Here is a 25,093-nt window from a genome sequence, read left to right on the forward strand (position 1 = left end):
AGCCTGGTCATAGCTGGTTTCTCATGCTGGTTTAAGAGGGGTTTTGACCACTTTTTTAGCTGGTCTTAGCTGGTCAGGCTGGTCTTAGCTGGTCAGGCAGGTTTTAGCTGGTTTAGGCTGGTTAGGCTGGTCTTAGCTGGTTTTAGCTGGTCAGGATGGCTGGTCTTAGCTGGTCAGGCAGGTTTTAGCTGGTTTAGGCTGGTCAGGCTGGTCTTAGCTGGTCAGGCAGGTTTTAGCTGGTTTAGGCTGGTCAGGCTGGTCTTAGCTGGTCAGGCAGGATTTAGCTGGTTTAGGCTGGTTAGGCTGGTCTTAGCTGGTTTTAGCTGGTCAGGATGGCTGGTCTTAGCTGGTCAGGCAGGTTTTAGCTGGTTTAGGCTGGTCAGGCTGGTCTTAGCTGGTTTTAGCTGGTCAGGATGGCTGGTCTTAGCTGGTCAGGCAGGTTTTAGCTGGTTTAGGCTGGTCAGGCTGGTCTTAGCTGGTCAGGCAGGTTTTAGCTGGTTTAGGCTGGTCAGGCTGGTCTTAGCTGGTCAGGCAGGTTTTAGCTGGTTTAGGCTGGTTAGGCTGGTCTTAGCTGGTTTTAGCTGGTCAGGATGGCTGGTCTTAGCTGGTCAGGCAGGTTTTAGCTGGTTTAGGCTGGTCAGGCTGGTCTTAGCTGGTCAGGCAGGTTTTAGCTGGTTTAGGCTGGTCAGGCTGGTCTTAGCTGGTCAGGCAGGATTTAGCTGGTTTAGGCTGGTTAGGCTGGTCTTAGCTGGTTTTAGCTGGTCAGGATGGCTGGTCTTAGCTGGTCAGGCAGGTTTTAGCTGGTTTAGGCTGGTCAGGCTGGTCTTAGCTGGTCAGGCAGGTTTTAGCTGGTTTAGGCTGGTTAGGCTGGTCTTAGCTGGTTTTAGCTGGTCAGGATGGCTGGTCTTAGCTGGTCAGGCAGGTTTTAGCTGGTTTAGGCTGGTCAGGCTGGTCTTAGCTGGTCAGGCAGGTTTTAGCTGGTTTAGGCTGGTCAGGCTGGTCTTAGCTGGTCAGGCAGGATTTAGCTGGTTTAGGCTGGTTAGGCTGGTCTTAGCTGGTTTTAGCTGGTCAGGATGGCTGGTCTTAGCTGGTCAGGCAGGTTTTAGCTGGTTTAGGCTGGTCAGGCTGGTTTAAGCTGGCCAGGCTGGTTTTAGCTGGTTTAAGCTGTTCAAATTGATTGATTTTGACTGACTGTTTGATTTGATTGATCACATAGTGTTTGACACAATTTCCCTGTCAGTGAATAAGTACATGTAACTAGACCTGTTAAATTATATTCAGTAAATTTAAATTAAATTAAATTGATGCATTTAGCAGACACTTTTATCCAAAGCAACTTACAGTGCATTCAGGCTAACAATTTTCACCTATCATGTGTTCCTGGTGAATCAAACCCCCAACCCTGGCCTTGTTAAAGCAATGCTCTACCACTTGAGCTACAGGAACACTTCAAGATTTTGTGAAAAAAGTGAAAATTTCACTTACAAATCTGATATAATTAAGTAAAATCTGTTGTTCTTTTAAATACATTTTACTTGTTTTATGCATTGCTGGTATTTAATTTTAATTTAATTTAATTTTACTGTTATAATGTCACAATAATACAATGTGTAGTTAAGAGTCTTTTATTAGGAACAAATAATGCAAGAAATAGCCAGCACACAGAAACCTACGATGCTTAAGATCACTTTAAAATAGTTTAAACAGCATAAGCAATAGTAAACATCCATGTTCAATGGTATATTAAACACATTACAACTCCAACATTAGCAGTTCTGTGCATAGATATGACAGCTTCTTGATCTCATTATCAAAACATGACTAACAGACTGCAGTTACAAATAAAACCTGTTAACTAACCCCCAAAAACTCCTTGGCGCCAAGGGAATTTGGAAAGGTTTTTACACTAATAAAAAACCTGAAACAGAGATTCTAGAAATTTCTAAATGTAATTTTTTTTTCAAAACAGTTTTATCAAATGAGGGTAAATAAGTGTCTCACTTCTGGCCTTTAAACCAGTTTACAGCAAAGACAGCATGAAGGACTGGATGCACATGATAAATATTCTGCAATTAAGAAAACAGACAAAAGAAATAGCACTGTAAAACTCGACAAGTAACTTAACTAAAACCGTTTGAGTAAACAGATTGCCTTAATTTAAACCATGTAAGTTTTAAAACTTTGCATTTAAGTAATTAAGTGATTAACTGAGTGCTGATTGAGAATTAGTGATGAACAGCTGCTGTTAACAAACAGAATCACTGAAGAAAAGAGAAACACAAGAACTACTACAACTGACTTCAGACACAGCCTTAGATGAAATCAACTGAAATAAAATACATGAAAACTCTCAAGATCTGATGAAACAACCCCACAAACAGCATCACCAGCTCCACTTATTAATAACCAGACTGACTTTATTTCTGTCAGACGTCTACAGAAGATCTTATTGAGAATGAACTAAGGTTTAGATGTTGATTTATTGTTTCATTTGAAGTAACCATGTTAGAGATCAGTGTTTGCTTTAGTTGAGACGGGTATAAACGGAGGTCGGAGCCAACTCCGAATGGGCGGGTCAGCTCTAAATGGGTGGGACTTCAGCTCTAAGTGGGCTGTACAAGCTTTCAGAGCCTTTTGATTGGTTTTATTTAATGTCATGGGGTTAATGCACGCTGCGAATCTCTCCTCCCCTCCCCCACAAAAAAAAAAAAAAAAAAAAAGATGACGTCAACTTCCCAAGGCTTTTCAGCGTCAAGAAAGAGGAGTTTGAAAATGGGAGGACATTCATGTGCACTTTTTAACTTCAAAACTCATATTTACAATTATTCCGAGAGCACGTTAAGACAGCATTAGCAGCACAGATAAATTACATCTTTATTATGTCTGTTACCCTTTTGTGCTAAATATTTCTGCAATACATATAGGATTTACGCTGCAGATTACGGACACTGAAGACCATAAGCAATCATTGTTACTAACGTTACGTAAAATATGTAGGCCTATGTATTAACTGCACTGATATTTAAGCGATCAATAACTATTAATAGATTTAGTACAGTGTTCCATAAGAATGAGTCTTAGTTAAAACTCCTAACTGATCATGCTTGACTAACAAAGCTGGTCATTGTTTCAAAACCTGCTGTTATATTTTTTAAATGTTATCTATTTTTACGTGTAATGTTAATCCAAATAATGTAATGCAATTGAAACATTTGGTTTAATTACCAAATTCATTTTTCAATTTAATAATCATAACAGTGGATATATGAGGATAACTGCAGTGTCCACCTCCATGCATTACATATCAACAGGTGTAGAATTAATTTTGTCATTGTAGGAAACACAAACAAACAAACACATTATTTGTAAACTATGTGTTACAGAAAGTTCAAGTCTGGGTGGCCAAAAGTTAAATTTCAGTGATCTGGTTACCGCCTCTCTCTGCAAACCCAAAGGATCACTTTCCTGTAAACTTTTTTTTTGTTCTTTCTATGCATCAAGATGTGTAATTTAATTTTTTCTGAAGATTTTTGACTAATGTGTGTGTGTATGTGGGTCTTTGTGTGGATAAATTATGTTCATACTTTAAAGGTGGACATTTGCAACAGCGCTTGTCCCTAAAATTGCTCCAGGGGTATGGTCCGAGACTGTCCTAAATGACAAATGATGGAATGTAAATGACATTACATTCTGTGGACGTCTCACATAAATGTGCATTGTACTTTAGTTAATGTTAACTTGTCAACAGTGAATTATTTTAGGATGTTATTGGACTGAATGTTTAGTGACTAATGACACTTCATTCCAGTAAAAATATAATCCATAGCCTTGGAGTGAAAGCAGCAGCAAAGTGTTCCAATGCTGATAAAAATCAAGCAGGTTAAAACCTCAGATTCCTTAAATATCTGTTCTACAGGACTGTTTGGGGTTGGACAGATTTTGTAATGGTTTTGAAGTCTGATGCTCACCAGACCTTCATTTAATTTGTTCAGAAATGCAGTAAAAACAGTCATATTGTAAATTGTAATAATATTTTACAATAACTCTTTTCTATTTGAGGCAGCAGCGGATCTACCCCAATCATCATTAACGGGACCCCAGTGGAGAGAGTGAGCATCTTCAATACCTTCAAATGTCCTGCAAAGAGTAGCTGAGCACATGTCCAGAACATCTCTCCCCTCTCTGCAAGACATCCAAACCAGGAGATGTAAATCTAGGGCTGTTAAGATCCTTAAAGACCCCACCAACCCATCTGCTACAGTCAGACAGACGCTTCTGCAGTCTGATGGCAAAGAAGGAGAGGCTCAGGAGAAGTTTCTTCCCTCATGCTATCAGACTACTAAACATGGACATTAAACACACTGAACTTTATAGACTGGTTGTTTAGGGCTACATAATAACTCTCTGCACACTGCGCTTTTTTGACAACCTAACTATGCAACTCATCCTCACTGCACATTGTTTACATCTCTGCACATCATCTGTGTAGCAGTTTCTGTGTAGCATCTCTACAAATCATCTGTATAGTAGTTTAATACAGTATATTGTGTATATTTCATTATTTGTATTTAATTATCTCCAAAAATTTTTTTTTTTTTTTCCCTGTTGTTTCATTATTTGTATTTAATTTTTTTTTTTTTTTGCACAGTCTAAAAAGAGTATGCCAGACCTACATTTCACTGCTTTTTGCATGTCATATAACAAATAAAACTTGAATTTTTAATGGTGTGGAGCATTACCTATGATTTGAGTTGGTGATAAAAAGGAGATGGGGAAAAGAATGTCTTAAATTGGACTTTGGTACCAATAATATTTTCCTCTTAAGTCTTGGAATGTTTTTTTATTATTATTAATTCTTGTATAACTATTTAGATTTTTTTTTCTTTTTTTAAATTAAATGTTTATTTGCAAAATTTATTTCCACGTTTGGCCTTTTGTAATGTTTCACCTAGAGCCAAGGGGGTTGTAACAATCTAAACAATATAATTCTCCCTCAGATTTCAACTTGCATTAAAGAAAAACATTAACATACAGTAAACATTTTATTGCTCTAAATTACTCATTCACTTTCTTGATACTGATATAATTATAAAATTAGTATAATTTAATATACCTGAACGTTTGCAGGTGTCACAAAATTATATAACCTCTTGTTAATAAAATTTAAACTACAATGAAAAACAATAAATCTGTTTTCCATTAGTGCTACGCCATCCTCATTCGCGCCGCCCCCGGCAATGACGCAATGTGAAATTTCCGCTTAAACCCCGCCCATTTGTAAAGTCCCGCCCACTAGCGGCAAAAGTTCCTCCCACTTGGAGCTCTCCGTGAAGTCCAGCCCACTTGCGGCAAAATCTCCTCCCACTTGGAGGTCTTCGGGCTGCAGCGATACCTTGAATTAATTTACTAAATGCAGTGGGTTGTTCGTCAGTTAGCCTGAAGATCAGTTTAATTTAGCAAAAAAAAATCATTTCAGGGACATGGCGAGTTACAGGCTAATGTTTTTTTTTTCTTCTTCTGTGCATTATAATGAAGGCTTTGTAAAACTGCACAGCGTTTTATGCACACATTCCCTATCATCAGGGGTGGACTTTACCATTAGGCAAAGGTCGGCAATTGCCTTGGGCCCCGAGCTACCTAGGGGCCCCCAAAATGCCCCATTAACTTGCTTAAAGATTTTTATTTTTTTTTACTTCGTGCAAAATATATATTTCTAAAACTCCATTTGAAAAATGGCATCAAATCATTAGTGTCGCAGACAGGAGGCCCCCCCCCCACCTCACTACATTGGACTATTCCATTATTTCACTTACTGCGCATCTGCGAAAGTGACAAGGCTGTAATGCGCCAAAAAACTGACGAATAGTGGTGGAAATTATGATTCTTTCTAGTGATTCGTTCATTTTCAGTTCGTTCACCAAAATGATTCGTTCAGAATCGTTCACTGATTCGTTCAGTGACCATTTCTTCGTATTATACAAAATAAGCCAGCAGATAGCAAAAAGTGTATAGTGTTGTTATGTCTTAAGTCAACGAACGTATTCACTTGTTACAAAAACTGATCTGGCTTTATTAAAATGTGTGTATAATCGCATTCAATATATAAAGTCTAATTAAGTTGTTCAAATGAACAAAGCACAAGGTTTTCTTGCCTAAATAGCATTTTAATTGTTTGGTCAGACAGTTTGTTTATTATATATTCACATTCATCAATCGTGGATTAAACGTGGAGTTGCTAAATATCAAAACGAGCGTATGTGCACAGTACAGTACCTATAACTGCGCTTTGCATTTTTGCGAGATTGACATGCTAAATGGCAGACTGACCCGGTTTACTCTCATTCATTTCGTTCACGAACGAGATAATGTACCAGTTCATTTCATTCACGAACGACATGTATCCGTTCATTCAGTTCGTTCACGAATGACATGTGTGCCAGTTCAGTCATTTCATTCACGAACGAGATTTTCTAAATCATTCAACTAATGCACGAACGACATGTGGGTCCGTGTACGTTTTGATAGTTTGTTTTCCAATTTGAAATGAAATAAGCAGAAACGAGAAAACGGCCCCTTTATTCGTTTTTTCGTTTTTTGAAAAAAACGAAAAACGAGATTTCGGCTTGATTTTTCGTTTTTTAGTTCAGAGGCATAAAACGAATAAATGACTTCAAAATTCGTTTTCCACATGTGGGCGGTCCTAAGACGCCCCCTTCCGCCGATTGGTCAAGCAAATCTGAGCATGTTACGTCATCAGTTGTCGCTCAGGTCTGTTCAACAAAATAATAGTCCTCTAACGTTACTATGGCTACCGATTCTTAAACTGTGCAGGGCAGGTCCTCTTGGGCGTTCTTCTGTGCAACTTTACGCGTTTCACAGAAATCTTTACATCAGAAATATTAAATATTAGTCTGCCACCAGCCCGTTTTAATTAGCGGTGCGGAGTTAAATCTGTGTGGTGAAGCTGCGCTAGACAGCGCCGAGCGGGAGAGGATCAATGACCAGTGTTCGGTCAGCAGTCAGAACTTGGGTACCGATGATGATGAAATACATTTTTACTGAAAATGACCCGCGAGTATGATTGACAGGACGATAGCGGAGACAATTAGAAGCGCAATATAACGTCTGTATAAAATATATATATATATATATATATATATATATATATATATATATATATATATATATATATATATATATAAGCGACTTTGTCTTTAATAAAATAATTGTGAACCACAAACCGAGCCTACGTTTTAAAGGGCGATTTCCAAATATATTTTATTTATTTGTTATAATATGGGTATTTTATGTCACCCGTCTTATTAGTTTGATTATAGTAGGCTATACGCGATTTTTTTTTTTATTATTGTACTATTTTACTGTTGTTGTTTTTAATTAACAATATATCATAACAACTTAAAAAGATAAAAATCTACAGAAGAGATTAACAAATAACATTGGTGTTGTCATAAGTTAACTAATCAATGAGAAATTTTCCTCACCGGCACAACCCTATTCTTAATGTTGGCTACATGTTACAGATTTAATGTTGAGCACATAATGTTAAAGGCTTCTTAAATACCATCACATTCAGTTGAAGAGTCAAGAAGGATGTGTTAATTTATTCAATCTTTCATTAGTTGGTGACCCGGTGTGATTATAATAGCATAAATAAAAAAAACACGTAATAGGCTATGTATGCCAATAGACAAAACACATCTGCTTTTCCTCTAGATCACTTTACAGTGTGATGGAAATAAACTTTTCTTAAAGCGTGATGAGGTTTGGTAAAAAAAAAAAAAAAAAATCATTGCGAGCAAATGTCGAATTGTGTTTTGAAATTTAAATCAACAACGTAAGAGGCTTCAGGCTGTCTGATGAACTCTGTATGAACAAACACCCAGCTTTGCAGTATAGGTGGCACAGAAACAGCATCTGACCTGGCATTTAGATGTACTTTACAAACTGTCTATTGCAGCTCAAAGGAGGCACTGTGAATTTACATTGCAATTTCATTCTAAGAGGCTATTAAATGTGAAGTGACAACATGAAACACTACTTTTAATATATATTTATATATATATATATATATATATATATATATATATATATATATATATATATATATATATATATATAAAAACACCAGCAGTTGGTGGCAAGTCACCCTGATAATGATTAAATACCAATTTACTCATTTAGGCTCACAATAAGCGGATTACATAATTATACCATGAAAAAAAAAAAATATATATATATATATATTTGTGTGTGTGTGTGTGTGTGTGTGTAAAAGCAGGAAGTCCAGTCCTGGCTGTATAATCAAACAATAAAACGAGAAACAATGCATGCCATCAAGAACATTTTTTATTCCACAGGAACTTGATCCAGTTCACTTGTTAAAGGATACTCCACTTTAAAATAAATTCTGTCATCATATACTCACTCTCATGTTTTTTCAATCCTTTATGAATTTCTTTCTACTCTCAGTCCAGCCTCTCTCATTGTTAAACCATGGTTTATCACATGATCGACTACTGTAGCCTTGTTTCCATTTCTGACTCATCCTCTTCCTCCCCTTCCTCCTCTTAGTCGAACTCGTCCTCTGGCTCTCCCTCCAACTCCTCTTACTCTGTCTGCAGTGTTTGCATCCATTATCCAAAAGCTATTACTTGACCTTTGGCTTATAGACCACTACTAAAGTTATGATTGGTTGCTGTTAAGTAAAGCAACAAGTGTTTGCACATGTGAGGAGTTAGTGTGAGGCACTGATGAATTAGTGTGGCATTTTGATTGGTTGTGTTTATAAAAGGAAATCAAGAAACTTCCTGTCAGATTCTGGTGTGTTGTATAGAAAATTGTGTGTTGTGTTTTGCAAAAAGTGTTTAACGAAATTGAAAACTGAGTAAAAGGCCAAACATTTGTGTATGGTTTTGCAGATTTAGTGTGTGGTTCTGTTGTCTGAGTGTCTTTAGAAATTGGTTTTAGAAATTGTGTGACAAGTAATAATTTGTGTGTAAGCAGTTGAAAAAAAAAAAAACTGTAAGCATTTTAGAATATTCCCTTGCTTTGATAATAAATTATTTGCTGAAATTTATTAGCTTGTGGCTGATCTGATTGATCATAAATGGGCAAGCAACCACAATTTTATATTTTTTAAAAGTGTTGTTTTCATTTAATGTTTGCATTAGGGTTATTTAAATTAGTATTTAGCTTATTTAGGTTAATTTTGTTTCTTAAATCTGAAACTTATACTTTTTTTTTTGCCATATTGCATGATATTTTAATATACATCCCAAAAATTGAAACTTGTCATTAACAAAGCAAATTTTTTTAAAACCTGTTCTTTATTGCAATACTATTAAAAAACTTGAACCTTAAGTAATTACTGTGATATGAAATGTTGATACTTGCACATGCCTATTACATAATTCACACTTAAACTTTGTTTTACCTGGAATCCGGTGAGCATTCCAGGACTGCACCACACGGTCAAGACCAACTGTAGTAACCTGACAAGATAGTGCAGACACACAATAACGTGTCAGCTCATCTTCCATGTCCAGTTCCTCCTGGTTCACTAATTGCATCAGTGCCCCTTTCACTGGATAATTCACTCTGTTATTTACTTCAGGCCATATTCTTTCAATTGTGTGATTCTGTTTATTTAAAAGGAAAAAAAGGAAAACAATTAGACTAGCACAACAGCTACATACAGTTAAGGAAGTTAGTTTATTACATACAATCTTGGACCTCTAGAGCAGTGGATCTTAAATCTGGTTGCTTTAAGGAGGTATTTCTACCTGATTCTACGTAGAAATTCTAATGTCGTCGTTGTGACCTACTTCAATCAGTTCGTTGAAACATAAAACGGGAAAGCCGTTATAACCTAATTGAGTTACATTGACTTAACATACAATTTCCATTAATGCTTGCTCAGGATGGACACATTCGACACATGTGCACCTGCTCATGAGTTCAATCAAAGTGAAAATCGCAATTGACAGCAATACTCTTCAGCACAATGGTAACCACAAAATTTTATGACAGAAAAAATTGACAGAGTTGACACCCAATTAGATGTACAGTATCTGGAGTTGACCCTTTTCATTAACCATTTATGACAGTTAATGTGTCTGTCTCCCTTTTGCTATTTTTAGTTCAAGAACGTTTCCTCTAAAAATTGTAATGTTGAAAATCTTTGGATGTAAATTATTCTACAGCGCATTCAGGAAAATTGAACACTTTTGGAAAATTATATTTTATCATAGGCCCTGTTAATTATCGCAGTAAATCTTACAGAGTACAGGCATATGTAATTGAATCAATCGACTGCCAATGTAAATGTCACAGGCCGTGACTGTGTCAGAGTCAAGAATGCCTCCGATTTTGTAAATTACCTTCTATCATCTGTTAAAAGTCCCTTTCCTTATCAAATTACTGAAATTATGTTGATAAGATACATATTCTTTTGTCTAATTATTATTATTCTTATTATTATTAGAAAAGGGGGTTCCTAATGTTTTGGCTCATGGAGGATGCCAAAAGAGAGTGTCTGTGGATCTTTTGCCAAATGCAGTGGAGGCTGCAGGCAGGTATGACCGTGAAGCAAGATCTTCATTGACAGCAGTTTCAACTTTTGGGCAGAATCCATTTCAGTCAACAGAGGACCAGGTTGATGTAGAGAGGCAGTTCTCTATGCAGTGTCCTGACATTGCATCTCTTTTTGAACGATGAGGGGGTGGTGTTGGTGTGAGAGACCCGGGTTTGAATCCACTGTGAGACACCAGTGTGTCCCTGAGCAAGACACTTAACCCCTAGTTGCTCCAGAGGCGTGCGACCTCTGACATATATAGCAATTGTAAGTCGCTTTGAATAAAAGCGTCAGCTAAATGAATAAATGTAAATGTAAATGAACGTGTTGTCAATTTCCAACAAGAAGAGTTAAAAAATGCTTTGAAAATACTAATTGATCTTGTTTGAATTCATGCTTAAGAAAGAAATTCATAAAGGATTGAAAAAACATAAGAGCAAGTATATGATGACAGAATTTATTTTAAAGTGGAGCATCCTTTAACAAGTGAACTGGATCAAGTTCCTGTGGAATAAAAAATGTTCTTGATGGCATTCATTGTTTCTCGTTTTATTGTTTGATTATACAGCCAGGACTGGACTTCTTGCTTTTACACACACACACACACACACACACACACACATATATATATATATATATATATATATATATATATATATATATATATATATATATATATATATATATTATTTTTTTTTCATGGTATAATTATGTAATCTGCTTATTGTGAGCCTTTTTATATATATATTAAAAGTAGTGTTTAATGTTGTCACTTCACATTTAATAGCCTCTTAGAATGAAATTGCAATGTAAATTCACAGTGCCTCCTTTGAGCTGCAATAGACAGTGTGTAAAGTACATCTAAATGCCAGGTCAGATGCTGTTTCTGTGCCACCTATACTGCAAAGCTGGGTGTTTGTTCATACAGAGTTCATCAGACAGCCTGAAGCCTCTTACGTTGTTGATTTAAATTTCAATACACAATTCGACATTTGCTCGCAATGATTTTTTTTTTTTTTTTACCAAACCTCATAATTTTGCAGGATAATTGTCTTTTACAGTATACAACACATATAGAAGGGTGCCAATAAAGCTGTGGTGACATACAACACGCTTTAAGAAAAGTTTATCTCCATCACACTGTAAAGCAGATGTGTTTTGCCTATTCGCATACACAGCCTATTAAGTGTTTTTTTATTTATGCTATTATAATCACACCGGGTCACCAACTAATGAAAGATTGAATAAATTAACACATCCTTCTTGACTCTTCAACTGAATGTGATGGTATTTAAGAAGCCTTTAACATTATGTGCTCAACATTAAATCTGTAACATGTAGCCAACATTAAGAATAGGGTTGTGCCGGTGAGGAAAATATCCCATTGATTAGTTAACTTATGACAACACCAATGTTATTTGTTCATCTCTTCTGTAGATTTTGATCTTTTTAAGTTGTTATGATATATTGTTAATTAAAAAACAACAGTAAAATAGTACAATAATTAAAAAAAAAATCGCATATAGCCTACTATAATCAAACTAATAAGACGGGTGACATAAAATACCCATATTATAACAAATAAATAAAATATATTTGGAAATCGCCCTTTAAAACGAAGGCTCGGTTTGTGGTTCACAATTATTTTATTAAAAACAAAGACAAATTCGCTTATATTAATATATTGTTTATATTTTATATAATATATTAATTATATTTTATATAATATATATATATATTTTTTTTTTTTTTTTTTTTTTGTTAACAGACGTTATATTGCGCTTTTAATTGTCTCCGCTATCGTCCTGTCAATCATACTCGCGTGGTCATTTTCAGTAAAAATGTATTTCCCCATCATCGGTACCCAAGTTCTGACTGCTGACCGAACACTTGTCATTGATCCTCTCCCGCTCGGCGCTGTCTAGCGCAGCTTCACCACACAGATTTAACTCCGCACCGCTAATTAAAACGGGCTGGTGGCAGACTAATATTTAATATTTCTGATGTAAAGATTTCTGTGAAACGCGTAAAGTTGCACAGAAGAACGCCCAAGAGGACCTGCCCTGCACAGTTTAAGAATCGGTAGCCATAGTAACGTTAGAGGACTATTATTTTGTTGAACAGACCTGAGCGACAACTGATGACGTCACATGCTCAGATTTGCTTGACCAATCGGCGGAAGGGGGCGTCTTAGGGCCGCCCACATGTGGAAAACGGATTTTGAAGTCATTTATTCGTTTTATGCCTCTGAACTAAAAAACGAAAACTCAAGCCGAAATCTCGTTTTTCGGTTTTTTCAAAAAAACGAAAAACGAATAAAGGGGCCGTTTTCTCGTTTCTGCTTATTTCATTTCAAATTGGAAAACAAACTATCAAAACGTACACGGACCCACATCTCATACTCGAAGGCTATTGGCTCGAGGTTGAGTAATTCTTTGACAGGATGAAACAGTTGTTACCTGGTGCACTGAGCTGCGCATGCGCTGCTTATAGCGCCGCGCTGCTGTGGAGGGAGGAACTTCACTGAACGAGAAATATGAGTCAGTGGATTACGTGAACGAGAACGATTCGTTCACCTAAAAGATTCGTTCAAAAAGAACGATTCGTTCACGAACGACACATCACTACTGACGAAGAAGAAGTGATTGACAGTGATAGACATTGTGTACAGAGAGAGAGTGTTGACAGTAAAAATGAAGCGAAGCTACCCAAGCGGTGCTGAAAAAAGGAAGAAACAGGAGGAAAGCAAAAAGTTTTTAGGAAAATTGATGAGTAATGAGTACTAGCAGTCACTAGCCGCATTTCCACTGTCGGCCCAGTGCGAGCCAGGGCTTAAAAGAGGCCGTTTGTTTGCATGCTTTGTTATATATTCAAATTCAAAATCATCGATGTTTTAATTATAGAATTGATTTAATTTATCAGGACTCAAAATTAATCACACATAAATACACTTATTTCTATTTTATTTATTTATTTTTAACGCTTATGAAAATAACCTGCTTATTCAGTCGAGTCTGTTTCTGTTTATTAGCCACAGTATAGCTGTCATATTTATAATGAATGATAATATCTCTATTGTTATAAAAGCTCCCGAACAAAAAACATTATTAGGCTATATTCTTTTATGATAGGCAACTTGAGATAAACTCTCGAGACAAGGCTTGTGACAGATAATATAAGTTACTTAATACACTATTGTGATAGAGAATAAGAAGCTGACGTCTGATTTCTTCAAGCGGTCTTATTTTACCATGTTTACTATGGTAACATGTTTAGCGTGCATATCTTTTTCATCGCTTATACATATTTCTGCCTTGTATGGTGATTATCCACATTGGACCAAGTTATTTCAAACACTCGCTGCTGACTGAAAGAGAGTTTTGAGCTCAACTTATTTTTTAAAAAAGTGTTTAATGCTGGTGTTAAAGCTGTTATCTTTCTGAAATGATCCTCGGCGCAGACTCGCTATTTTTATAAAAGCTCACAAACAAAAATCATTATTATATTTTGATGATATGCAACGTGGAGCTAAACTCTTGAAAAGAGACCACAGATAAAATGTTACTTAATAAATACACAATTGTGATAGAGAATAAGAAGCTGACGTCTGATTTCTCCAAGCGGTAATATTTAACATGTTTACTGTGTAACGTTAATGTTTAGCGTACATAGTCTTTTACATCGCTTATAAATATTTCTGCCTTGTTTAGTGATTATAATCCACATCGGATCAAGTTATTTCAAACACTTGCTGCTAACTAAGGGTGAGTTTTGAGCTCAACTTATTTTAAAACGTCTTTAATGCTGGTGTTTAAGCTGTTATCTCTCTGAAATGATCCGCGCTGACGCTCTCTAGACACGGAGAAACTCCGCCTTTGTTCATAACCCCTCCTCTAGCCCTAGCTGGCCCGCTTTGGCCCAAGGTTTTCGTCGGGCCGAAAAAACCTGGCCGTTGGCCCCGAGGAAGCCCCGGCGAGGCACGATCAAGCCCCGGAAGTGACAGTGGAAACGCGACTGGCCCTGGCACGCACTAGCACGCCGGTCTTAGCTCGATAGTGGAAACACGGCTATTCTGACCAATTTGTTACACTTGAACTTGAAGATGACCAAGCACTCTGGCCAAAACATCTCACTGACAAAGAACGCTGCTTAATAGTGCAGAGAGGCCCTGTTCAGAGCAAGGATAGAATTTATCCTTTTTATTTTTCTTCTTTTTTTCTTACAGATACAACTCCAGATGTCTATACATCATTGCTTTGTGAAGACTGCTGAAGAGAAGTAACAAGTAGGGCTTTTTTTTTTAAAATAAGGATTGACAAAAGGAGGGAAACAAGAGATGTAGAGGGCCCCATGTCTGTGTTTGCCTTGGGCCCCAAAATGTCTAAATCCGCCCCTGCCTATCATGTATGTCTATGAAAGACGATCGAACCAATCAGAGTAGGTATGGGGCGGGGCGACACGTGCAGCCCCGCCCCAGAAGCAGCCCCGCCTCGATCTGCAGGCTGCAGCCGGGTGCTTCTCATTTTGTCTAAGAGTTGTATAATAAAGGTCCTGTGCCTTTTGGTGATTTTAAACTGTTTTATACAGAAGTAATTCAAAAGTATGGAAATAAAAATGTATCTGCAGCATGTGTAAAAGTGGTAGGCTATACAGAGAGAACTTAAATAGGCTTTTGTCCTGTTTTATATCGTAATGTTGAGACGTGTGCTGTTGATTAAATTTTGTTAGCCTTTATTTACAAACACACACATGCATAAGTATGGAGTTAGAAATGTGTCTTTATTAGCCTACATGCGAGAAAATAAAAGATCTGAGAGAAAAAAAAAGTTTGAGAGAAAAAGTTATCACACTGATAGCAAAAAAAACATTTCATGAGAGAAAAAAGAATATTTGAGAGAAAAAGTTTTCATGCCAATAGCAAAAAATAATAATATTTGAGACTAAAAAAAGTTTTGAGAGAAAGTATTTTCTCATAGAACATAAAAAATATACATTTGAAATTTTAAAAATTATTTCTGAGAAAAAAAATCTCTCTCAAAATACTTTGATAAAAACTCTCAAATATATATTTTTTGCTATCAGTGTGAAAATATTTTCTCAAAAAAAAAATAAAATAAAAAGTGTTTCTCTCGAAACGCTTTTCTTTGCTCTTGATGCAATTTCTTGCTCTCGTGTCAGGATTTTGCTTTCACTGTGAGAATTGTGTAATGGGCGGGGCCACGTTCCTATTAGCCAGTCGGGTGAGCATCGTCTTGTCTTGGGAGTCGAACTGAATCATTACACCATTGTTCGGTTCACCTGCATAGATGCCGCCTCTGCCTGTTAAGTTGAGCACGGACACTCCGATGTTTGGGTAAGGGTGACGTGAGATCGACTTCCGGGGCGGACACGCGCATCAGGAACGAAATTGGAATAGAGTTTGACTGTATCAGAGGATTATTTTGAACTGATTTATTGGATTACTCGTTGGACATTGGACTGAGGACTCTGCAACGGTAGGTCGGTAGTGAAGAGGAGTGTGGGAGTACCGGGCCGACGGCCTGTATAGGTCCGGTAGCGGTGCTCCTTCTCTACTTCCGATCGACTAAATAATTTCAAACTTTTTCAGAATGACAGAAAGGGAATCAGGAGATGAAAACAATAGCATGGAATTTAGAGATCAAGAAGGGGAAAGTGAATGGGAGGATGTGGTAAAGGGATCCAGAGTTAAGAAATTGGCTAGACATAAAAGAAAGAAAAATGATTCCGATAGTTTTGGTGGAACGGAAAGTGAAGGAAGAGAAGTTGAGGTAAATGATTTGAGAACAGAAATGTTCAATGTAGTAGTACGTTTTGAGGGAGAAGGGGGAGTAAAGAAAACTGACCCGTTAAAACTCCCTAAAATCATTAAAGCACAAATAGGAGAAGTAAAATATGCAAAGGTACTGGGAGATGGAAACTTGCTTATTGGATGTAGCTCTGGAAAGCAGATAGAGAAGGCAAAGAAAATGAGCAGTGTGGGGAAAGTTAAAGTAGCAAAAGTGGTAAGAGTTGGAGGGGAAAAAACTGAGTTGTAAAGGAATAATGACAGGAGTTCCTCTTATGGTGAACATAAAGGAGTTAGTGGAGAATTTGAGGATGAGAAATGGATCAGTTAAAACTGCTAAAAGAATGACAAGAGGAATTGACAAAAAGGAAACGGAATCTGTCTTGATTGAATTTGACTGCAAGGACCTCCCTAAAGAGGTATACTTTGGTTATATTAAATATAACATAAGAGAATTCATAACAAAGCCTATGAGATGTTATAACTGCCAGGAATTTGGTCATGTGGCAAGGGGATGTAAAAAGCAAAGAAGATGTGCTAGATGTGGAGGAGATCACGATTATGGAAAATGTGGAGAAGGTGTTAAACCAAAGTGCTGCAATTGTGGAGGCAATCATAGTGTTGCCTTTTGGGGATGTGAAGTAATGAAGCAGGAGGTGAAGGTACAACAGATTAAATTGAAGGAAAACATTTCTTATGCTGATGCTGTCAAGAGAAGTGAGGGGGAAAAGCAGGATAAGGAAGCTAATGATGTTGTAGATGATAAAAGGAAAAATGGAGGTACGAATAAAGAATGGAGGAGGATTTGGGAAGAAAAGAAGAAGTTAGTTACTTTTATAGCAGGAGTAATAAATGCAACATCTGAGATCAAATCTAAAACAGAAAGGATTCAAATCATAGTTAAAGCGGCAGTACATCATTTGGAGTTAGTAGGATTAAAGTGGGAAGAAGTAAGAGATGAGCTTAATGTGCAGTCAAGTCAAGATCTAACATGTGTGGGTTGATAATATTAATTATGTTAATCCTTCAATGGAATGCACAAAGTCTAATTGCAAACGGACAAGATTTTATGCAATTTATAGGCACTAGAGAGGAAAAACCAGAAGTAGTATGTTCAAGAAACTTGGCTAAAGCCTAATTTGGATTTTGTTTTAAGTGGATATATAGCAATTAGACAAGACAGGAGAGAGGGTGGAGGTGGAGGGTGTGTTACATTTGTTAAACAGGGAATTCCTTATAGAGTTATAAGCTTCGGGAATGAACAAGAATATGTGGGAATAGAGGTTTGGGGAGGGAAATCAAAATTATCAATCAGAAATGACTATAATCCATGTAAAAAGCTTGAATTGAACAAACTTATAGATATAGGGGGACAGGATAAGAACAGTGTTATACGGTGTGGGGATTTTAATGCACACAGCACATTGTGGGGATGTGGAAAAACGGATAGTAATGGTTTAGTATTAGAAGAGTTATTGGAAGAAAGAGAATTGGTGTGTCTAAGCAATGGTCATACGACAAGGATTGATATTAGGACAGGAGAGGAATCTGTACTTGATCTTACTTTTGTATCAAATAATTTGGCATCAATTTGTGATTGGAGAGTATACAAAGATGGGACAATAGGGAGTGATCACTATCCAGTTATATGTAAAATCAATATCTCTATAGTGGAAAAAATAGATGGAAGAGGAGGAAATTGGGTATTTGGAAAAGCTGACTGGGAAAAGTTTCAAGTAGATAGTGAAAAATATTTAAGTCAAGTTGATAACTATATAGATATAGAGTTATTCCATGGTGGAACGATAATTGTAAAACAGCAGTAAAAAACAGAAATAAAGCTTTCAAGTTATTAAAAAGAACTCATAATTTCCAGCACATGATACAGTATAAACAAGCACAGGCAATTGCAAGAAGAACAATTAGGCAAGCAAAGCGGACAAATTGGAGGGAGTTTTGTAGTTTAATTGGAAGTACTACTCAGATAGGAGAAGTTTGGGGGATGATTAAAAGGATGAGTGGGGATGTAAGGGAATGGAACTATCCTGTGCTAAGTGATGGGGATAAAGATGCTGTTAATAACAAAGACAAAGCAGAGATGTTGGTAGATACATTTGTTAGTATACACAGCTCAAACAATTTATCGGTGGAGGGAAAGAAAGGTAGAGAGAGCACCAAGTCTAATAATATGGAAGCTTTAAAAAAGAAAGAAGTCTCTGAGGATGATATAAATAATCCTTTTAAAATGGGAGAAGTAGAAAGAGCGTTAGCTAAAACTAGACAAACTGCACCGAGAAAAGATGAAATAAGCTATATCATGTTAAAACATTTAAGTACAAAAAGTAAAGAAAAATTGCTAATGTTATTTAATAAAATATGGGAAGAAGGGAGAATTCCTGAAAGTTGGAAAGAAGCAGTAATTATCCCAATAAGGAAGCCAGGAAAAGATGCTAGTAAGCCATCAAACTATAGACCTATAGCATTAACATCACATATTTGCAAATTAATGGAAAGAATGGTAAATGAGAGATTAATGTATTTTTTAGAAAAAAAAGGTTTGGTAACAGAATTTCAAAGTGGGTTTAGAAGAGGAAGGGGCACAATGGATGCAGTGTTGTGTTTAGAGGACGATGTAAGAAAAGCTCAAATAAATAAAGAATCTGTGGTAGCAGTATTTTTTGATGTTGAGAAGGCGTACGATATGTTATGGAGAGAGGGATTAATGATTAAACTACACAAAATGGGAGTAAGAGGTAAAGTTTTTAATTGGATTTTAGACTTTTTAAAAGGAAGATCAATTCAAGTTAAAATAGGAACAGATATTTCAAGTAAGCATAAAGTAGAAAATGGAACACCACAAGGGAGTGTTATAAGTCCTACACTTTTCTCTGTTATGATAAATGATATATTTAATAAAGTATCTAATGGCATGAATAGATCATTGTTTGCAGATGATGGGGCGATTTGGAAACGTGGGAAAAATGTGGAATATGTAGTTAAGAAAATACAGGAAGGAATACATCAGGTTGAAATGTGGGGAATGGAATGGGGTTTTAAATTTTCTGCTGAAAAATCAAAAGTGATGGTTTTCTCTAGAAAGAAAAATAAAGCTATTGAACTGAAATTATATAGGAATAATCTGGAAAGAGTTGAGAGTTTTCGTTTTTAGGGGGTGTGGTTTGATTCACGAATAACATGGAGATCACACATTAAACAAGTAGAAGATAAATGTAAAAAAGTAATAAACATTATGAGGTGTCTTACAGGAGTGGAGTGGGGAGCAGATTTTAAGTCATTAAAATATATATATATATTTCATTAATAAGATCTAGGTTGGATTATGGGAGTCAGGCATTTGGATCAGCAGCAAAGTCAGTATTAGCGAGGCTGGACCATATTCAGGCACAGGCATTGAGAATATGTCTCGGAGCCATGAGAACATCACCAGTGTGCTCATTGCAGGTAGAGGCAGGTGAAATGCCTTTGAGCTTAAGACGGAAGCAGCTGATGGTAAATTACTGGATTAGTTTGAGGGGACAAATAGATAGCCACCCAACCAAAAGAGTGTTGCAAGACAATTGGGAAAGGGGAAAGGGGAACAAATTTAGTTTTGGTTGGACAGGAGATGATGCTGCACGTGATCTGGGAGTATATGGAAAGGAGTTTTGTAAAACTGTGGTATGGCCCAGTATCCCTATGTGGAAGTATGATACTCCAAAAGTGGATTTGGAGGTATTACAGGCCAAAATAGTAAATAATCAAGTTGATTTGGTGAGTGAATTTTATAGACATGTGAACCAAAAATACGTAAATTTTAAGCAAGTTTTTACAGATGGATCTAAAGACCCGATAACAGGCGTTACAGGTGCTGTAATTGTAATTCCAAGCCAGAAGAATGAGATGAGCAAAAGAACATCAGATCACTTAAGTGTATATGCTGTTGAGATGTTTGCCATTTTGATGGCATTAGAATGGATAGAATACACGAAGTCAAACAGAACTGTAATTTGCAGCGACTCTGTCTCTGTATTGCAGAGCCTCAAGACCGGTATGGCAAAGAATCATCAGGAGATTTTTTATGATATTATGTCTGCTTATTTAAGAATTAAAAATAAGGGAGATGATGTTATATTTATGTGGGTACCAGCACATATGGGTATTGTAGAAAATGAAAAGGTAGACAAAATAGCTAAGAAAGCACTTCAAAAAGAGAGTATAGAAGCAGTTATCAGCCTTTCAAGATCAGAAGGAAAGAGTATAGTGTGGGAAAAAAATTATTAAAGAATGGCAACAAAGGTGGGATCAAGAACAAAAAGGAAGACATTTATACTCCATTAAAAAAAAAAGAGTTGGTACTGTGGGAAATAAGGTAGGAAACAGAAGAGAAGAGACTATTGTAACCAGATTAAGAATAGGGCATAATAAATTAAATAGCACTCTTCATATAATGGGGAAACATCCTACTGGGTTTTGTGATCAGTGCCAAATACCAGAGACTGTAGAACATGTGCTTATTAATTGTTCAAAATATGGATTACAGAGGGTAGATATGATAAAAGACATGGGAAAAATAGGACTAACAGGACGTGGAGTAACGAGTATAATGGACTGCAGTAGGAGTGAACAAGGAGTGAAATACTTGATTCGTTTTCTGACTAAAACAGGACTACTTGCAAGAATATGATGACTAAAGTATATGGGAAATAACTAGAACCAGAAGATGGCAGTAATGCAATGTCAAGGATGCAAGCTGCCGTTAAGACCCAAAGAAGAAGAAGAAGATGTTTGGGTAAGATGATGACACACAGCTGGCTGAGCAAGTTCAGTATCACTGAAGATTAAACATTAAAAAATAGCACTCATATTCATGAATGAATGTGTATTATATTATTTGCTTGCTAATCGCTAGTAAAGCTAACAAGCCATCATGCTAGGTAAACTTGCAAACTCACCTGCTTTATACTATGTTTAAATCAACACCGAATTAATGTTTTGATTTAGATAGTTTCACGCCTTATTTAGGGAGTAGTGAGTTAGTTTCTACCTTTGCACTTGCTAGCCTCAAAGCACCTGAAGAGTAACTGCTTGTTCATACAACCTCCCGTACAACTTTCAACTAACGTTAGTATGCATCGAAGGTGGCAACCCTACAACTAGCTAACGTTAGACAGTGATTGACATACCGTTTGAAAGTGTCCCACCTAGTTTTGTTTAAAATAGTCTTTGTATGGTTGTTGCACTACATGTTTAGCTACACTGCATGTATAGCTCACAAACTCAACTACACGGGGCTTATTCTAAATATTTTTTACCATCTAGCCGAGGTCTAGAGCTGACAAGGTAAATTGCAGGTCTAGGACTAACTCTTACATTAGCAACCCACAAATATGTTTGTGCCTGTACTGTCATGGTAATTATTTTTTCTTTTAAATCCCAGCATGGAAAACCAACCACAGGTAAGCCATTGAAAATTATTTTTAGCTAAGTATATTGGAGCAAGATAGTTATTTTAAATATGTTTGTACATCTAAACTAAAATCCCTTTCCAGTTAAATTCAGCTGAGACACAGGAGAGGGCACGGCAGCTACTCGCCCTGATTTCGTCAGTAATTCCTCCACAAGAACAGCGACAGGGCAGCCAGTGTGAAACGGCCAATTCCTCCAGGCCCACAGGAAGTCAGACTGAGCGCAGCTCCGTCCAGTATGAAATGGCCGGGTAGACGTCTGACAGACACAGACCTGCCATCAGACATTTTGTTGGTTCTAGAACCAATTAGTTAATTAGACACCATAGATTTAGAACACTAATTGTTATTATAAGAACACTAAATCTATGGTTTTTAATTAACTTATTAGTTATAGTACCATTGAGAAACCTGTCCAGATGACGTAATCTGGACTGGTTTTGGCGTGGGAAAATATAAAATGTTCTAGGCAATGGTTACACTGACGACGATTATACAAAGTCTACACAAATAATTTAAACATTCAGTCCAGATAGCCTTATGCCAAAATTATACTAACCACCCTCAGGAGTGGCTGCCTAATATGCCTTTCCACTGTGTGCTGCTGCCATATGCAGTATCTGGCCAGACTGGGAAACAAAACAACCCTTGTATTGTTTGATTTTAGAGCGCCATCTAGTGGATAAAAGCGGTTACTTTTATCCACTTAAAATTTATTACAGCTTACCATTTAAACTAGTCAGAAAAGCGTCTTTATCAGGTAAATATTTACACATAATTGACGAGATTACTCGTCAATAGAGGCGAAAGAGTTACAAGTCTTGTGTGGCCAGACCATTCTAGCTATGCCTCCCAAACCAAACAATACAAGGGTTTGGGGTCTGAGGTGGTGTAGCAAAATAATCATCAGGCTTCTGATGCAACTTTCCACTTTAGATGAGGGTTAAATTCCCAGTCTGGCCAGATACTGCATATGGCATTTGACATTTTTTTTCTCTCATGAAATGTTTTTTTGCTATCAGTGTGATAACTTTTTCTCTCAAACTTTTTTTTTTTCTCTCAGATCTTTTATTTTCTCGCATGTAATAAAGACACATTTCTAATTCCATACATAAGCCTCATGTCAGCAGTTGCAACAAAGGCCTACCTTTCTTTAAAAAATAAATAAAAAACAATGTGTTTTACTGTCTAAATATATAATAAATAAATTCAGACGAGCAGTTTGTGATTTTCTGCCTTTATTGAACATTACACTGCATTTGGTCTATTTTGCAACAGTAAATTTGAGTAAATTGATTCTGATGTCACACAACAGCATTTCCACTAGGCACAATTACAATTCAGATATCTTAAACTATAATAGTGATTAGCCGAAACTGAATTAGAGATATCTCTAATTACATTTGCGGATGTTTGACGCGTCTATTGAAGATATTTATAAAGTAATTACAGATATCTTAAATTGGAGTTACTAGTGCAATTATAATCGCAGATATCTCTTATTGTCATTGTGACTAGTCAAATTATAATTATGACTTGTCAAAATACAATTGTTTCTATCTTAAATTATATTTATGGATAGTCAAACCAAAGTTTTAAATGCTAAAACGGCTTGCGCGCGCTCAGATATACGCTGCTCTCGCCCGGAAAGAGTGCACGCATTTAAAACGTGTCACAGGAGAGCAGGAAGAGAATGGAGAGACTGTTTTCTCTTCTTGAGAGAATGCTTAACAAAATACATGATTTATTAGCCATGCTCTATTAGGCAAGAGAATGCAGTGGGGAAATGGTTACATTACAGTTCTTCAGTGTCACATTGTCACTGAAACAACCTCATTTCTAGTAATTATTTAGCTACATTTTTTTTTAATGCAGCTTATAATTTTTTCCCAAAACTTTCTTCTGTATGTTTTTTTCTGTTTCCTGTGAATATATATAATTTTTTTTTACACATTAAAACAAATTGTTCTATACATTACTGAAAGTACTTTTCATAACATAGCTTAGGTTTAACATCAGAAAAATAACAACAGTTTTGACCTCAGCCCTGCCTCCATGTGTTCTGGGGTCTTCAGGAGGTCAATCTCTTGGTGTATAGCCAGCACCTCCTCAGTGACTCTGAGGACAATGCGGTGGACAGTGGAACGAGGGACATGTCAAACACTCTGGAGACCACTCTGTATGATGAACTACTAGCAGACAGAAGAGAAACACCAGGGTCTGGATTGTGGCACCCATCCGTGTTTATGTTCTCTTCTTAGAAGATCTTGCAGTACAGGAGTCTGCTCTGATTTAGGGAAGGAAGGAAAAGAGGAACAGTTTAGAGCTATTACATAGCAATTAGTAGAAGAAATATTGAGGTACCTTAGTAAACTACTTTTAGTAACTACCAATACCATATTGGGGAAAAACTACAAACCTGGAACAACTTGAGGGTGAGTAAATGATTACAGAATTTTAATTTCTGGCTGAACTATCCTGTAAGTAAAAGTATTATCTTGCTCTTAAGGTATTGAGAGTAAAAGTAAAGGTATACAATACTGTTATGAAAAAAAAATAGTTAGGATGGTTTTGCATGAATATTACTGCTGCACTGATGTGTATGTTGCATTTTAATTCTGAATATGTTCAAGGTTATTAAATTTAAAGTTGCCTTCTAAATATACTGTTGGGTAGTGTCATCTACAACAAGGCATCATATTGTAAAATACCATATTTGTAGTGTTGCTGTCTGTGTGAAAAAAACGAATATACTTCCTTACAGTCCACCTCTGATTATTTTGAAAATGAAAGTATCAACATTCTGTCAGAATATTAACATATTTTGCCAACTATATCAAAGGCTGCATCTGAAGGACTCGGACTGGTCAAACAGAGCACTGTTCAGCTGTGACAGCTGCCACTGAACATTGAGCTGTACGATGCTCTGTTTATATATATATATATATATATATATATATATATATATATATATATATATATATACATACATACATACATATATATTGTTTTATTTTTTGCTAACAGGTCTACATATGATCACCATGGTCAAGACAATAAACTATATAAAATCGCAGCTTTGTAAGATATCAATCAGCATTCGAACTGCTGTGTGTGTGTGTGTGTGTGTGTGTTGTAGTTTTTCATAGGTATCATTGCATTATTCAAGTAAGCGCCAAGCCATTTCCAAAGCCAATGTGTGACATAGGAGGGCGGAGCTACTGTAAA

General features: G+C 36.5%; 2 protein-coding genes across 2 annotated transcripts in view; both read left to right on the plus strand.

Annotated features, from left to right (window-relative positions):
* LOC127988002 (uncharacterized protein DDB_G0271670-like) overlaps positions 1–25,093 on the plus strand; it is a 327,998-nt gene that overhangs the window by 67,900 nt on the left and 235,005 nt on the right. The window lies entirely within an intron of this gene.
* LOC127987099 (uncharacterized) overlaps positions 1–25,093 on the plus strand; it is a 105,169-nt gene that overhangs the window by 36,040 nt on the left and 44,036 nt on the right. The gene's annotated exons all lie outside the window — the stretch shown is intronic.

Source organism: Carassius gibelio, chromosome B22 (assembly GCF_023724105.1).
Source record: "Carassius gibelio isolate Cgi1373 ecotype wild population from Czech Republic chromosome B22, carGib1.2-hapl.c, whole genome shotgun sequence".
Lineage (NCBI taxonomy): Eukaryota > Metazoa > Chordata > Actinopteri > Cypriniformes > Cyprinidae > Carassius > Carassius gibelio.